Consider the following 15,977-nt stretch of genomic DNA (forward strand, 5'->3'; position numbering starts at 1 on the left):
GTCTATAGTTAAGCTCCTCAAGATTAAAGTTTATAAGAAAGTGTCTTAACTATCAAATAACATATTTCTCTCACACACACCTTCCAAAAGTAGGCAGATCTCAGTAAAAGGAATAACTACATCCTGTTACTGCATGAAACTGGTTGCCTGTGAGAAGCACTGCAAGAAAAATAAATTTGTGTATGTTGTAAGAAAAATAATCTCTCAGCTCTGATTTTGCTACCTCAGTGGCTCTCTCTATGCTTTCTTACAAAAACTTATGCGTGCTACATTTCTTACAATCTGGCCTCATATTAAAATTACAAGATCCGCTGATAGGAAAAAAAATGTTTTCATTGCTAGCATATGTTATTGGAAGTTCTTTCAGTTATTTTTAATCATTAAACCACTACCCAGTCATTTATCTTAATTTTAAACTTGCAGCACTACTGCCTTCTATCCTGGAATCTGTTGCAGGTGTAGGGAGATTAATAAGGACCACAAAAGCCATTGACAATATCTGAATCAGCAGCAGTGGTAGCACATTTTTTACCTCAGTTCAAGTTATCTTTATAGCTGTGGATGATGTGATGTACTCCTGACACAAGAACATTGGATGATCCATACATGGACTAGGAGTTCCGGCAGACTTTTAAGCATCAAAGTTTTTAGGTATCAGTTGACTGCCAGCTGTGAACCAGGAATCAGATGTTACACTAGAAATCCTCTGGGACCTTCCATCTGAACTACAAAGCTCCAAATCTCCAACTTCACTGGCAAGCACCAAGCTCTAACAGACCTGTGGAGTGCAGCTGCTGGTGCTGAGAGCCTGATCTCTGAGCTGTACTCACCTCAGGGGTTCCTGGGGTTTGACTAGTCCAGTTTGAGTCCTACCCAGTGCTCATTTGTGGCTGGAATGCATTAGTTTAGCTTTGTACAAAAGGGATCTATTTCATGCACTCCAACACCACTCCACACTCTGAATTACAGCACTGTTAGCAGAGATGATGACAGCATTTACTTCAAAAGTGCATCTCTGATCCAAGCTAAAACACTTCAGTGCCCCAAGGCTCATGAAGCAGTCTGTGTGGAACAACAAACGAAAATTAGATGCCTGATTTTTATGCACTGCAATGCCTTAAATTCTGCTATCTGTCTGTGCAGATTTTTCTATGGTATATATTCTTAAAGAAGAAATATATTTTTGGTTGCAATACTCAACCATTGCTGAATTCTGCCGCATATTATGTCCACTGGGCTTCATAATATTTTTCTAATTTAAATAACCATTGAAGCATACCAAGAAAATGGGAGTCGCGTTCAAGCATCCATAACTTGCAGAGCTACATTTTGCCGTGATACATCTGATACTCGATTTCGGCTGGAAAGTGGCTTTTAGTTTAAAACTGTTATTATGTGTGAGCAAAGCTAAAGGTGAAAGCCTTGCAGGCACCAGCCAGATTCTGAAAGCCCAGGTGAGAGTTTTGTAAAAAAAGGATGGAGAAATGCTTAAGGGCTGGAGGCATTTTCTCCGGAGACACTGATTTTCAACATCCCCTTGTCTCCAGCCGCTCTCCTTCTCTCCACCCATCCAGCAGAAGCAGCAGCAGCTCCTGCGGCGCTTCTCCCACCTCCCCGCCCCGCAGCCGGGTGACAAACGGCATGGCGCGCCGGAGGCGGGGACCAGCTTCCATGCCAAAAAAATAAATTAAAAAAATAAAAAGAGGAAGCCCATCAGTTCCGCGGAATCCCCCGCACGAAAAGCCCCCTGCCCCCTCCCTGTCAGGGAGGGACAATCCCTCACAGCCGTGCGCTGCTGCCGAGGGCTGGCCCCCGCCCCTTCACCTGCGGAGGTGTCCCGAGGTGTCCCCCATGACCGGGGCTGTCCCCGGGACCGCCCAGCGCGACCCCCGGGGCCGCGGCCGCGCCGCCCCCCGCGCCCGCTGCGCGGCACCCGCGCCGGCACCGAGCGGGGCGGGCGGCGGGGCGGGGCCAGGGGCGGGGCCACGGGCCACGGCGAGCCGCTATTGGCCGAGGCGGCATGGGCGTGGCCTGGGACACCGCGGTCCTCGGCTATTGGTGCGCGGAGACGTCAGTGCGGGCGGGGGGCGGGTTCCCGCGCGGCGGGCGGGGGAGCGCGGCGAGGGGGCGGCGGCAGCGGCGGCAGCGGCGGAGCGCAGGTAGGGGAGCTGCGCCGGGAGCTCGCCCCGTGCCCCCGCCGCCCTCACCTGTCACCGCCCGGCTGCCGGGCTCTTGCCGCTGCTGCGGCGAGGCAACCCCGCGCCTCACCCCCTTCCCTCGGCTCCCTGCCTGTCCCCCTGCGCCAGCCGTGATTCCCCAGCCGCCGCTGGCGGCCGCCTGCAGCCCTCCTCCCATCCCGCTGGGGCTGCGGGGTCTGCGCCCGGCTCCGCTCCCAGCCCAGGTGCACCGAGCAGCCGGGAAGGGCCTGGGGGCGAGGCTGCGGCGCCCGGCGGGGTCCGGCGGGGCGCGGGTCCCCGGCCGCCCCTCTCGGCGGGGGCAGCGCCGGCGGGCGCGGCGCCCTCGGTGCCGCGGGGCGGGGGAGCGGCCGCCCGTGGGATTCCGCCCGTGGGATTCCGCCCGTGGGATTCCGCCCGTGGGATTCCGCCCGTAGGATTCCGCCCGTGGGATTCCGCCCGTGGGATTCCGCCCGCGGGATTCCGCCCGTGTGCCTTGTCTTGCGCGAGCTCTCCCCGCTTCCTCCCTAAATACCTTCTTCCGTCGCGCTGTAAGGGCTTCGGGCGTTTTCTAAAAAAGATGCTCCTTAGGTTATTATGATTTGGGGGAGGCAGTGTTTTTCTGTTGGCTAGATTTGGGGTTTTTGTGTGTGTGTGGTTTTGGTGGGTTTTTTTGGGTTTTTTTTTTTTTTTTCGTTTTATTTTTTTAATTAGTAACCCTGTTGCTGGGCTCATGCATTGTCGGTGCCAGTTGTGAGAAAACGTACTAGTTGTTCCAAGGTAGGCAGGTGGTGATGGAGAGCATCAGAGGGGCAACACCCAGGAGAGAAGGCTGTTCCTCACCTCGAGCCGCTAGCAAGATGAGGGATGCCGGGATTCCCGTCGCTGGGCTGTTCCTTGCTTCTGCTCTCAGCTTTCATCTGTTATATTGGCGGGTGAGCAGGGAAACCTCGGTTGCTGTCCTTGGAGTATATGGAAGGCGACAGGATTTTTTTCAAGCAGCGGTTTTGTGTGTCTGCAGCAATGCCTTTTCTAGGACTGGAGGAGCAAGGAGCTGCTCCGTTCTCTTTATGAAGGCGAGGGCTCTGCACGCTGTTGCTGAACTACTCCAGCCTTGCTCGCAGAGATCCTCCTCCTGTCTGCATCGAGCAGTGCCGACCATGGCTGCGGCAGGTAGCTGAGGCAGCAACAGCCTGCCACTGCCATGGTGAAATTAGTAGTGATTGTGCATATTCCTGGCTGCTGTGCCTCGGGCGAGGGAAGCTATTACCTGATTTGTACTCAGTAGGCTTGTCAGGATGGTAATACATTAGTCACGGTCACATCTGGAAGAATCATTCATTACTAATACATGTTTATCTAGTAAAGCTTTGCAAGGTCTCAAACGACAGAGGTGGGCTGGAAAAATCCATTGGCACGCTGATAAATGCAGATCACAAGTGCCTCTGCAGTATTGCATGAGAGAAGTTTAAAATTGTCCTCTTAGTTTCTTTTGTTTTCCTCATGCCTCTCTGCTGTTTTTCAGGGAATTGTTAAGCACCACCAGCTTCCAGTGTAATGAAAGATCAAGTTGTATGTGGCCAGCTGATTCTGGCTCCTTGGCTAGTACAGCCTACATGTCCCACTTTATTTTACTGTCTATGTGTACACTTAACTATTTAGTTCCCAGATGCGGTGTGGGTCAAAATTTAGCATTTTCAGGTATTCTTTTGGGTTTGCCTAAAACAGTGTGATCATTAAGATTGTTCTTGTCTTAGTGTGTGTGCTTTTAACAGCAAAAAGATGGGTAGTTGATGAAAAAAACCAAGCTTTTTATAGAATACATGTGTGTAGTAGAAGCACGAAGTGCCATTTTTAATAGGTGGATTGAATAAGAAAAGTATTGGCCTTTGCTATTGTGCAGACTTAAATACTATCTCTAGTTGTGTGGGTGTTTAAAATTTCTCTCATTTTGCTCATCTGGCAGTAGGAAAGAAAATCTCCCCCTTTGTACTTCTGGCAAGATGTTCTTCAAGGAGAGATCTCTTGCTTCAAGAAGCCTCCACATTGAATAACTCTCAGGAATATGTCCTTGTTTCCCAGTATTTACCTGAAACTGTAGTGTTTAGGTAATAACATCAGAATTGTGTCAAAATCTTGGTTGCCTTGATTTAGCTCCTTAGATTTTTCTAGCATGCAGAAGAACTGGATGGCACATTACAGCTGGTGAAAGACCATATTTTATAGGAACATGGAAAAATCTAAAGCTGTAGAAGTTAAACGATGCAAGGAGAAAATGCTATACCATGTTTTAGATATTTTAGAATTAATTTCAGTGGGTGTTGACCTGCCATTACCTGCTGTTGAAAGCACTTATCTTTAAAAATACACATTCAGAAATATTTGCATTATGCTCATTTTTTAACTTAATGTGGATAGTTTTAGTGAATCTGATATATAATCCATGATTAGTTTTTTTTTTTTAACGTTTTAGGTTGGAATTTTATGGAAGCTGAAACTAGATATTGTTTTGATTCCTTTTGTCTGACTTCAAAATGAGTGTTACAATAAACCTGTTAATGTAGCTGATGTGGCCTGGCTTAGTTTTCAAAACTTGGTGTTGAAATAAAGAAATTGCAGACCCTTTTTAATGTTCTCATAGATCCTATCAAATCCTATCCTATCTATTTATTCCTAATGGGGGAATAAATAGACTCGGAGATTTGAGTACTGAAATGCAGACTCTAGCTGTATGTTCCTAAGAAAACCCTTGAGCTTATACATTTCATAAGTCTTCTTTACCAGTGAAGCAGCTACAGAGAAGTGTAAAAAACTGTATGATCAGTATAAAGAGAGTCTCTTTATAAAATAGAAGTTTGGGTTAGTTTGGTAGAAACTGTTACTGAACACTGATCTAATTAACAGCATGTTCCTATATTTAAAGGGTGGCTACAAAGAAGATGGAGCCTCCCTTTTGCAAGGAGTCCTATGGAAAAGATGAGAGGTGATGGGTACCAGTTATTCCTGGAGATATTTCAGTGGGACGTGAGAAGAAAATTTTTCACAATAGGAGCAGTCAGCTGAAGGAATAATCAGTCTTCCCAGGAAACTGTTGGTTTCACCAACACTGGATACGTGTAAGACACAGCTGGAGAGGGTCCTGGGCCATCTTGTCTAGATTGTGCTTTTTCCAGGAAAGTTGAGCCAAATGATCCCTGGGGTCCCTTCCAAACTGGTATTCTGTGAACTGTAGTCCCAGGCTGGCCTTACACTGGCAGTGGCTCTTTCTGTTGTTGTGTGGAGCAACACCATGAGAGGGAGGAGAGCTAAGACTGGAAGTACAAGGGAGAATAACAGAGTAATTTCTGTAAGCAGAATACACCCTCTATGTATATATTGAAAAGTCAGTTCGGTGCTGCTATAAAAATAACTGTTTGTAATACTGACTATATATGGAAACCCGTGAAAACTGCTCACATGTAATCACTGGCTTTCACTCTCTCTCAAACATATAACAGCAGTAGGAATCTGAACAGAAAGGACCTAACCAACAGCTTTTCGTGGGTACTATTTAACTTCTGACTAGGATATGAGTCCTAATTTATGAAATCTTTTTTGGTTATATGCTTATTGTGTACGAAGCATGAACATGGGTCATGAAACAGTAATGAGAAAGAACTACCCTGGAAATGTGTTGACATGGAGGATAAATGTGTCATTGTGAACTGTGTGCTCATCATGGGAAAGAAACAAGAATGCCTTATATTTGTCATAATTTCTGTTTGAGAATTTTGAAGAATTTTAGTATTACCCATGAGCTAAACCTATAAACTGTAGATTATTCCAAACATTCTGATGTTATTTCTGACATGAGAATGGTGAGTGTTTGTAATATAATGAATAATAGAATTAATTTCCTGCTTCCAAATTCTATATTTCAACTCTGATGCTATAGTATTTAGATTAAGATTTGTTAGTGAAATGGTTATGCCATCTTTCTGCATCAGAAGCTGTAAGCATTAATTTTATAATATAAATTAAAACAAACATTAAGCCAATACACAAATGGAGGCAATCACTGTTACAACATCAGCCCTGTTGCTCAGTCTATGCAGTTTCATAATAAAAAATGTGGATGAAGGAAAAATGTTACAGTTCTGAATGTTCACAAGACTAATGTATTCAGCTTTTAACTATTTTTAAATTTAGAACATGGTAATATATTTCTTTGTCACTGTTAATGAAGATATTTTAGCATAGCAGAAATAGTTGTGTTAAATATCTTGACTAAGTCACAAAGAAAGAACAAAATAAATATAAAAGGTGCTGCATGTCTTAAACTGTTGCTATAGAAATATTGCATGTATTTTTTCCTTCCCTTCTCTGAAGGAACTGTGAGAATTTCACTGGAGATAGGGTAGCTTTCAGAGAATTTCCATTCCTGTTTCCTTTAAACAAAGTCACTTTCAGAAATGAATGTATGGGCTCTCAAGTTAGTTGTGTTCCTCTTCTCAGTCATGTGAAGTTTGAGGCATAAGTTACATTTAGCTGATGTGGAGTAAAAATAATCTATTGCTATGTTTTAAAATTAGGAAAATGCATATGGATTAGCCATAGTTATTATATGATGACTTTCTGTGATACTGAACTGTCAGATCCCCAGAAACTTTTAATTCTAGTTTTAGTGTAATTAGATTTATTTTTCTAACATCACTTCAGCAGGGATGTTTGTGTGTTCCAGCTTGGCTTCAAATTTTAATTCCTAACTCAGCTTTTTACTGTTGGAATTGCCTACTAGTGTCTTGGAATTTAATTTATTTACTTATAAGAATGGAATAACTTAATTTAACACTGACACTTATTTGGAGAAAAGAATATAATTTTAACAGAGTGATGTAGTTGGCACTTAAAAGGAATACTTGCCTGGAAATATTATTAATAAAAAGAAGAGATGGGAAGAAAACCCCCAAAGTGTAAATCAACTTATAACTGAATCTTCAGTATGCCTGCCACATAGAGCTCCATTTTAGTAAATTGTATCACTGTGTCTGTTAATATATTCGTACAGATGACTTTAGTAGTACAGATGTTGATGGTAACACACTGCTGTATTCAGCTGAAGGAAGGGGAGGATGTGGCTGCAAGGTTCTGGAGAATAAAATACTTGTTCAACTATTAAGTATCAAAAAAAATCTTTCTTGGAGCTTAAATATGAAACCAAAACTTTTTTTCACTCCTTTTCCCTGTTCATGATTAGATGTCAGTGTTTAAAAGTCATCCTGTATTGTAGAAATTGTACATTTCTTAGTGAATTTGGAGAAACAGTTTACACTTAATATGCTGTTTAGAAGTATGTTTTGGCTGACTCTGACATGTGATGTCTCTGACATCACATTCAGAGAAGTTGGGAACCTAAAATTGATTTTTTTTTTTTTAAGTCCTTACTAAATTCATGATTCTCTGGGATTGCTATCTGGTGTAGAAACACCCAGAGTTTTCCAGTGTGTTTAGTTTGCTTTGAGTTAGTGCTTATGAAGTGAGCAGCTCCTTGGCTGTAAGGTCCCACTCTATATGCCAAGTAAGTGAATGTACATCATTGAGGGCTTTTCAGTCTCATCAGTTTCTGACTTTGAGAGGGTAGATCCTTCTGTTTGGCCTGCATGCGATTTTCTGGGTGATATTTTAACTCGTTAAACCAATCTGATTTCATGGCTGCAAAATAACTGCCAGCTTTTTAAGCCGTGTACTAGCGAGTGGGACTTTGTACTTCCATATATTTGTTTTGAAAGCACAGAATCTTTTGAATTAAACCTTATAGCATAGTAATTTTTTGTTTATAAGCTTTCTACTTGCTGCTATAGTTCCTAATCTTAAGAAGGTCATATTTATTTTTCTATGTATTTTTCACATAATTCATTTCTCCAAAGGTCCCAGTGTTTGCCTCAGCATACATCAGCACTGTGCTGGTGTAGAGCAGAAGGTCCAGTGTGCCCTGAGTGTTGGGGACTCAATGCTCGGTGGTGTGTGCTGCTGCTCTTCTCTCTTCTTGCTTTTCATCTGGGTGCATTTCTGGGTGATGGTGTTCTGGTAGGAGATCTGTAGTAGACAATCTTTAGAAGTCTGCTGGAAGGATTTGGCTATTACCCTCTGCTGGCTCTTTACCCTTACCAGACACACTGAGATTTGTTGTATCTTGCGCGTTGCAGCATATCATGTTAATTGCAGGTTTGTCACAGGCATTTTTAATGAATAAGTTAGTTTAGTTCCATTATTCTGCTTCTTTCAAGGTGAGAGTGGGTTTTGTTTTGATTTTGGCGTTGGTTTTGTGTTTGTTTTTGAAGGCTGCATTTTTAGCTGTTACCTGAAATACTAATAGCAAAACCGAGGTGCATGGAAAGTGGGGGCATGTTGCAGTCAGCTGTTGCTAAAGCTCTTCTTGTCAGACCTATTACACTTGTTCTAAATTCCTGTTAACCTGCTGTGTTCAGGAAAACTTTCCAGTAGCTAAAAACAAATTGCAGGAAAAGTTTCCTTTTTGGTTTTTGATTTTGAACACTTGGCAGCATTTTGTTTATTCCCTGGAGTCACTTAAACCCTCTCTACAGATATTTGTGCACATCGTGAGTTCAGCATGTGTTTGACTTTAGTTGCATTGTTTATGAAGGAGTGTATGCAGGATTAGGGACCATTTGACTTTGTGACCCCTTTCAGAGGTGAAGAAATCTTAAAGTTGTCAAAACATATAGCATCTTACATAGTATATGGAACTGGTTTTAACGTATCTTAATTGATGTTTCAAGTTGATGTTATGCAAAATGGTTGGTAGGCATACTGAAAGCTCTTCAGTGTTTTCTGTGTTGTGTAAGTATAAATGTAATGATGATGAACAGGAGATGGGCATAGGTTTATAATGCATTAAGACAAGTTTGCTTGTAATGTTATATACAATTTGAGATGAAAAATGGTTTATTGTGCTTATGGGTTATTTATAGATAGGATTATTCATCCAAAAGTTAAAGCTGTTTGTTAGTAAAAAACTAAGTAATTTTCATAGCATTGACAGTAGCTGTTACTAATTTTCAGTGATGAACCTCAGAACATACACTACTTTTAATTATAACCTTTTTTTATTGCAGGATGGATGTTTACTGAAATGAGGCTGTATCTATTAAGTATAGAATACTCCGTCTCCAACTTTCTACTGCTAGGATTGCGTAGGGTATTTTGAAGTGATAATTAACATCAGTGATGGAAAAGGGCCCTCAGGAGGCTTTCTAGGTAGACCTTCTGCTCAAAAGCAGTGTTTTCCTAGAAGTATGTTTATTCCTAAAATGTCAGTAGGAAGAAGTTGTGTGAAACTAAATTATTCTTCTTTTTCTGGGGAACGAACACACTTTCCTGCTCAGCTCATGGTAATGACACTGTTGCAATATTTTCTTTTGAGCTCTTTAAAAGAGAATTCTAAATAAAACAAACCAAATGTCTTCAGTGCAAGCAGACATCCCCCCCTCCCCTTTTCTCTGATCTGCCTCTGTTTTTGTTTCTACTCTTGATCTACTGCATCCACAATGTTGCCATCAGATTGGTTGCTTAACCTCTGCAAAAATGCTTCCAGTCTTCCTTGCCTTGCATGTTGGACAAGGATGGAGTATTCCCAAATCTACCACTCCAGATGTGTACACATAGTATGCTGTTATCTACCTACACCTATAAGCTTTTTCAAAAATCCAAAGAAACCCCCAAGTTGCCTCACCTTAACTAATCCTTTTATGAAAACACCTACAAGAATCTATGCTGGCTTCAGAAGTTTCATGCTTTTAAAACTTCAGTCTACCTTATGGACCTCTTCACACTTTCCTGATCCATCTGTTCATCTAGCACAGCTTCTTCTCTATCCCTTCACACAATCTTAGGCTGTTGAGATGCAAGACGCCTTTGCAGATCCTTTAATTGGTAGTAGTCTTTATTTTTACTTCTCTACTTCTTTTTGTACTTCTTGTAAAACAAAACAGACACCCCCCGCCAATGAAAAAAAAAGGAAAAAAAATGGACAGCCTGAAAAAAAACCCACCCCAAAAGTTTGTGCTTTTTTTCTCCTTTCCTTGCTAGCATTATTATTACAAAGGATGTTTCAAATTACATGCCATTATAATGTTTTTTATGCAGCCAATCTTTTTCTCCTTTACTGTGAAATCTTGTTTGTGTGCAGCTTGTGTTTAAAGGCAGTTATTTCTGAAGTGCTGTGGCTGTACATTGTGATGTACAGTCAGGAATGTGTTGATCTGGTAAGTCTACAGACTAAAGCTACTACGTTATGCTGTATAGCCTATGATAAAACAGAAAACCTGGAAGTGAGGAGTGGCTAGTGCTGATGAAATGCTTTGTGGAACAGGTGGGACTTCAAAGTTTTATTTTAGTTTGAAGGAAGGTTGCTTATGCAATTGTTCCATCTGTCCATCCATCTGTCCATCCATCTGTCCATTAGCCTGTCCTCCCACTCCGCCAGTAACTTCTGAACTGCTTGCCCAATTCTTAGTTGACTTTGGTAGAGGGGCCGTGTTCTCCAGGCCTGTTGCATGCATATACAGGTCTGACAGAAACAGGCAGATAGTTAGAGAAGAGATTGGGCAAGAAACTGGGAAGCCCAGTCTGTGTGTCTGGGCTGGCCTGTAGTAATAACCACCATGGCATTTGCTGCCTTCTGCAAAGCCATTGTGCATGGGGAAGGTCAGATGGAAAGTGGGAGAGTCATGATGCTGCTGCAGGAGGTTATTGCATGTACATGATGGGAGGGAAGTTACAGGGGTGATAATTTGGGGATGTTTTTGTAGGTGAGAAGCAAGGTTACTCTCATGGATGGTCATGGGACCCAGAGTTACTGTGAGAGACCTGTTTGATGGTATAACTTAGGTTTTTAAAGAATTTCATGTCTTTAAGGGAACTGGGGAAAGAGCTGCTGGGCTTAGATCCATCATCAAGAGCAAGGAGGAATAGGTGCCATAGAAAACATCATCTGACCCATGTGGATAAGAGGTGGTGCATATCCTATAAAGTCAGTGACAGAAATATGAACCTGATGAAGGAAGAAGACTGTCAGCCAGCCAGTTGGAACTTCAAACATAGAACTTCATCTATAGAAATGAGGGAGATTAGAGAGAAAAGAGGTTCTGTAGCACAGCAAATCAAATGGAAATATTTATTGAAAAAATTGGAGGGCTCAATTGTTTTTTTCAGCTTAGAATTTAAAGAAATCCGTAGCTTTGGGACAGCAAACATGTTGCTTGATTCTCTTTAAAGTCTTTACTACTGGTATAAAGAAAAACAGAATTCAGTATGAAGGTGACAGTGTGGGATGCCCACAATAATAGTAACAAAATGGTATTTTCAGAAGGTGAATTGTGACTCTGCTTTTCCCAAGCAAATAGCCATTCCTGTCATTTGGAGATCATTAAATCTGTTCCAGTAAATTCTATTCACATTGACATGTTAGTTGCCTAAAGCTCTGTGAGTGAACAACATATCTGAAAAAAAAAGGCATGGCCTTCTATCTATTAACCTAGTTGTTTTTCAGTTGCTTCTGCTGACTCAATAATAATATGTGATGTAACTCACAGAAAAAAAAAATCAATGTATATTTGTAATTAATGTATTTGAAACTTAAGATTGTTTTAACTAGAACTTTGGATGCTTGGAGGTGTTTTGTTTTTGTTTTTTTTTTCTTCTGAGATAAATCACATTTGCTTACATAAATCTCTGTAAAATACAATGATTAAAATTGAATTGCAAGTAATATGTATGGTTGAGGGGAGATAGGAAGACATTTGTATTAAGGTCAATGTCTGCTTGCCTTTGATCATACAAACTACTGAACAGCCCTGGGAGGCTTGGAGGCCAATCCTGTATTTTTCCATACCAGTAAAATGGGTGACCTTTCGTTTGACTGTTCCAGTTGTAGTCACTTAAAATAACATTTGAGCTATTGTTGGCTATTTCACTGAGAATGGAAGGCAGATCAAGCTTGTTATCTCTCTGTCTTCAAAGAAATTAACCAAGAGGAGGTAAGCTGTCCTTAAAGAATTAGTCGACATAAAGCTTCAATGCTAGCGAGAAGAGATTGTTCAGTTATTTAAAAAATAAACTGTTTACACCAGCAACTTTACTTTCCCATTTTAAGATCAATGGATAATCTTTAAAAATCCTGGTTTTACACCTTTTCAATAGCTCAGATTTTAAAATAATTTGTTAATAACAGTTCTAACTTTCTCTTTGTGAGTGTCAAAGTATATTGGGATCTTTCTTGCTCACTTTCTGATACTTTGATGATTTTTTAATCACTATGTAACTTGTACAGAAATAGTTACAACATATCGGTTCCCTCCAATTTGCTAAGTCCCTTGCACTTTTAGCAATCCAAAACCATTCCGATCCCCAAATTTGGGGAATAACTTCTAGTGTTGAATATACAAGGTTGATGGAAGCAACGTTACAAATTCATGAATGTAATGCATGAAAATAAGAATGTGTTTTTACATGGCTGAATCCCAAAGGTAAAACCTAATGCTTCTGGAAGTTACTGTACAGATGAATGACCTGACCACTTCAGCACCTGTGCATGTAGCTAATACTTAGGGAAATACTGTGTATTTCCTACTCTTAAAGCTGATATTGCATACAGTGCTGAGTGAAACAGTGGAAGCTGGGTTGCAGTAGTGAAATGGAAGCAGGGATGAAAGCGAGACTGGTCTGTTGAGCATATTTACAGATTTTTAATCTGCTGTGGAGCCCTGACATTGAGAGAGACGTGTTGGGGAATATGGAAGACTGTGTGCATTATTCTGGTCCATGTGATCGAGAAGGGTCTGGTACAAGGCTGTGGTGAGAAGTTGCCTCTGTGGATAAGGTTCCCACTGGCCTGGAGTGTTCCTGCTCAAGGTGGAACACCAGGTGAGCTGTACTGCTCAAGTATAGCATTACACTATGGATAGCAGTCCTTGTGATGTGTTGCTAATGTTAGAGAGGATATGTGCTAAAGATTTAAACCAGGGAGCTGCAGATTCAGTTTGATGTTTAAAGTGTGGGATTTGACAGTTTGGTATGTAGCATATCTATTTGTACAATGTTAATTTGCATTTTTAAAAATCATTTCATGGCTCATTCATAGCTCTTGGAATGAAAAGCCAGTCCACCTGTGAAGCTGAAATAATTGAATCTTATTTGAGGTGCAGTGATAGATAAAGACTAAAATGGACCTTTAGGATCAATGGCGTTTGTATGATGCATGGTAAATTTTTTTCCAAACTTCCTTTCCCTTCTCTAATAGACTGTGCTATTTTATTGAGGAACTGCAGGACACATTAAATTACATATGGCTGACTGTTGTGGTGAAGTTCTCTGCTGTAAATCAGAAATAATTATGAACGTGATGTGAATTACTTAATGTCTGCAAATGCCTGGTAGTTACATAGAACAGATTTTTGGCATCATACCAGAGCAGAAGTGACATGTTTGTATGCTTTAACCTGAAGTTAGAATCTGGAAGTAAAATATTGAAAGCTGAGATCTTTTTCAATGTTTGATAACCCTGCTTTTGTCCAGTTACATGTTGCAAGCAAAAGCACAAGGTTATTACTGCAGTGTAGTGTGTGTTCACATTTGGGTTCTGTAGGGCTACTGGAAGAACAGTAAATGGTGCTGAGCACCTAAGCATCTGTAGGCCAGATAATGTCCTGAGATGTGTACTTTAAGATTGACTTTATAAGTACAAAAGTCTGCAAAATACACCATTAATGCTCTGCAGTTTTATTGTAAATCAAGCTATTAAATTGTTTGTTACAAAAATCAGATTATTTTAAATTACAGAATGCTTTAATGGAATATTTAAGTACCAAATAATACCATGCTAAGAGCTTATTTTCTCCTGATTGTTTTGTTTGTTTGCTTGGATTTTGTTGTTGTGGTTGTTGTTTTTTAAATATGCCTCCAAAATATATGAGCTGAAAAGAAATTGTCCAAAAGGTATATGGATTACTGGAACATCAATAATTGTTTTTAAATAGTGTTCAATAAAGTAATCTGGAATACGTGTATACTTAAATACTTCAATTTGATAAGTCTTTTTTAATTTTCTCGGATTAAATGAAGACAAGTAGGCATTCTCTTTTAAATATTGTTCCTTAACAATACAGAGTAAAGTAATGGATGCTGTGTTTATCACTTTTTTTATAACTCAAGATGCTTTCTAATAATTCCATCTGAGTAAAACCATAGTGCCATATAATTAGAAGCAAAACCAAAGGAAAAGAAGAAAAAACTCAAACTAATCTATAAAAAAAAAAAAAAAAAAGATGAAAGCAGAGGTTGATCAGTTGCACTGCAGTACCTAAGAGAAATGTAATACTTCTGAAGGCAAAACATATAAAATAAGTTTCCAAATTGATTTCAAGTTAAGATGTTAGTAGTGGGGGGACAGAAAACTGTGCATGTGCCAGTGCTAGCTATTTATGGTACAGCTATGACTGGAGTGCTAACAAAAGGTGGAATATAAGTCAAGGTAGCAACTCGACTCAATTCCAGGTGAGTAAATTCTAGGGTGCAGCCATTGACTAAGGCTTACTTTGGTTCATTACTGTTTTCCGAAAATACTGTGAACCCAGCATACCTGAATTAAATTCTAAACACTGTTAAACATTCATCTTTATGACCCTTCCCTCACAACAGAAGTATTACATGAAAACAGGAATTTGTCCTTTGTTAGTGAGAAACAGATTTAGTTTTAAGTGTTGGATAAGAGTTACTTACCTGCATTTGTTCTGTGATGAAAGCTGTATATTTTCTGTCACATTTTTGAGAGTCCCTGTTTCCAAACCAGTACTGTGAACTTTTTGCTTAAAAGTCTACTAGAATTGTGGAATATAATACACTGCCCCTGTGTCTTCAAGGAGTTTAGGTAATAAAAGCATTGTGTACCATGGTATAAAGGACTGACCAATTGTTCAAAGTCATTAAGTGGTGTAAATAAAATATATTAAACTTGGAAAGAGTGGGGACAAAATAGAAATCTGTGCTGTATAAGGAGTTGTGCTGAGCATGACCTGAAAATATACTTTGGTTTCCATCAATGGACTTGTTTACTTGCCTTGTTTTGCATGGGTTCCTGGAAGAGATTTATGAAAGAAGATAGAGAAATACAAACTGGAGCTAACCTTGAGAAAACAGAAATCTGTAGCAGGCTTATGCTGCTTGGTATAAACTGTGAACATGGGTTGTATCTGAAGTTGCTATGTGGTTTTCACCTTTGTTGCTTGGCTCTGATCAGGGTGGCAGCTTTAGTCTTTTATTCCCCACTGTTCATATGCTATTGCTTATACAGTTTTAAGGTTAAAAAGTGGTCAGTATTTTCTTTAGCACTTGTTTGTGATGCTTCCTTTATATAAACAGTAGCACTTTTGCAAAATAAACAACATAATTTTCCCTATTTACCTGGTAATGCTATTAACTATCCCTCTATTTTAAGTATTTCTTGCAGCAGAGGCACAGATTAGTGGAATCAGAGCTGAAGGATATGAACTGCAGTAGTTTTTATCTATTCTACTTCTGCCAGAAGGTTAAGTGGAAATGAGTTTTGCTGGTGTCTATACTGAGAAGACATTTTAGATAGGTTTTGCAGCTTTGCAGTGGCATAAGATGGGATGTTCTGAGCACTCCTCAGTGTCCCTGCCCCTGTCTCTGTACACAGAAAGTTATTTGGAACTCCTTAATTTTCTCCTTTTTGGTAGTGGAGTTCTTGGTTCAGCATTGAAGGATATTGAATAGAAACCAAACCTA

The 15,977-nt window shown here is 40.4% G+C and overlaps 1 protein-coding gene across 5 annotated transcripts in view; it reads left to right on the plus strand.

Annotated features, from left to right (window-relative positions):
- Positions 1-2,085: 2,085 nt before the first annotated feature.
- The window catches only part of CDKL5 (cyclin dependent kinase like 5), a 129,799-nt gene continuing 115,907 nt past the window's right edge, over positions 2,086-15,977 (plus strand). For 3 of the 5 annotated variants that reach the window (XM_077781624.1, XM_077781627.1, XM_077781628.1), the window contains exon 1: positions 2,086-2,159. The gene's annotated coding sequence lies outside the window, so the exon portion shown is untranslated. Of the gene's footprint in view, positions 2,160-2,229; positions 2,402-2,852; positions 3,110-15,977 lie in introns of those variants that run through there. The other 2 variants (XM_077781626.1, XM_077781625.1) reach the window with 2 other exon arrangements.

The sequence above is a fragment of the Lonchura striata genome, chromosome 2 (genome assembly GCF_046129695.1).
Source record: "Lonchura striata isolate bLonStr1 chromosome 2, bLonStr1.mat, whole genome shotgun sequence".
NCBI lineage: Eukaryota > Metazoa > Chordata > Aves > Passeriformes > Estrildidae > Lonchura > Lonchura striata.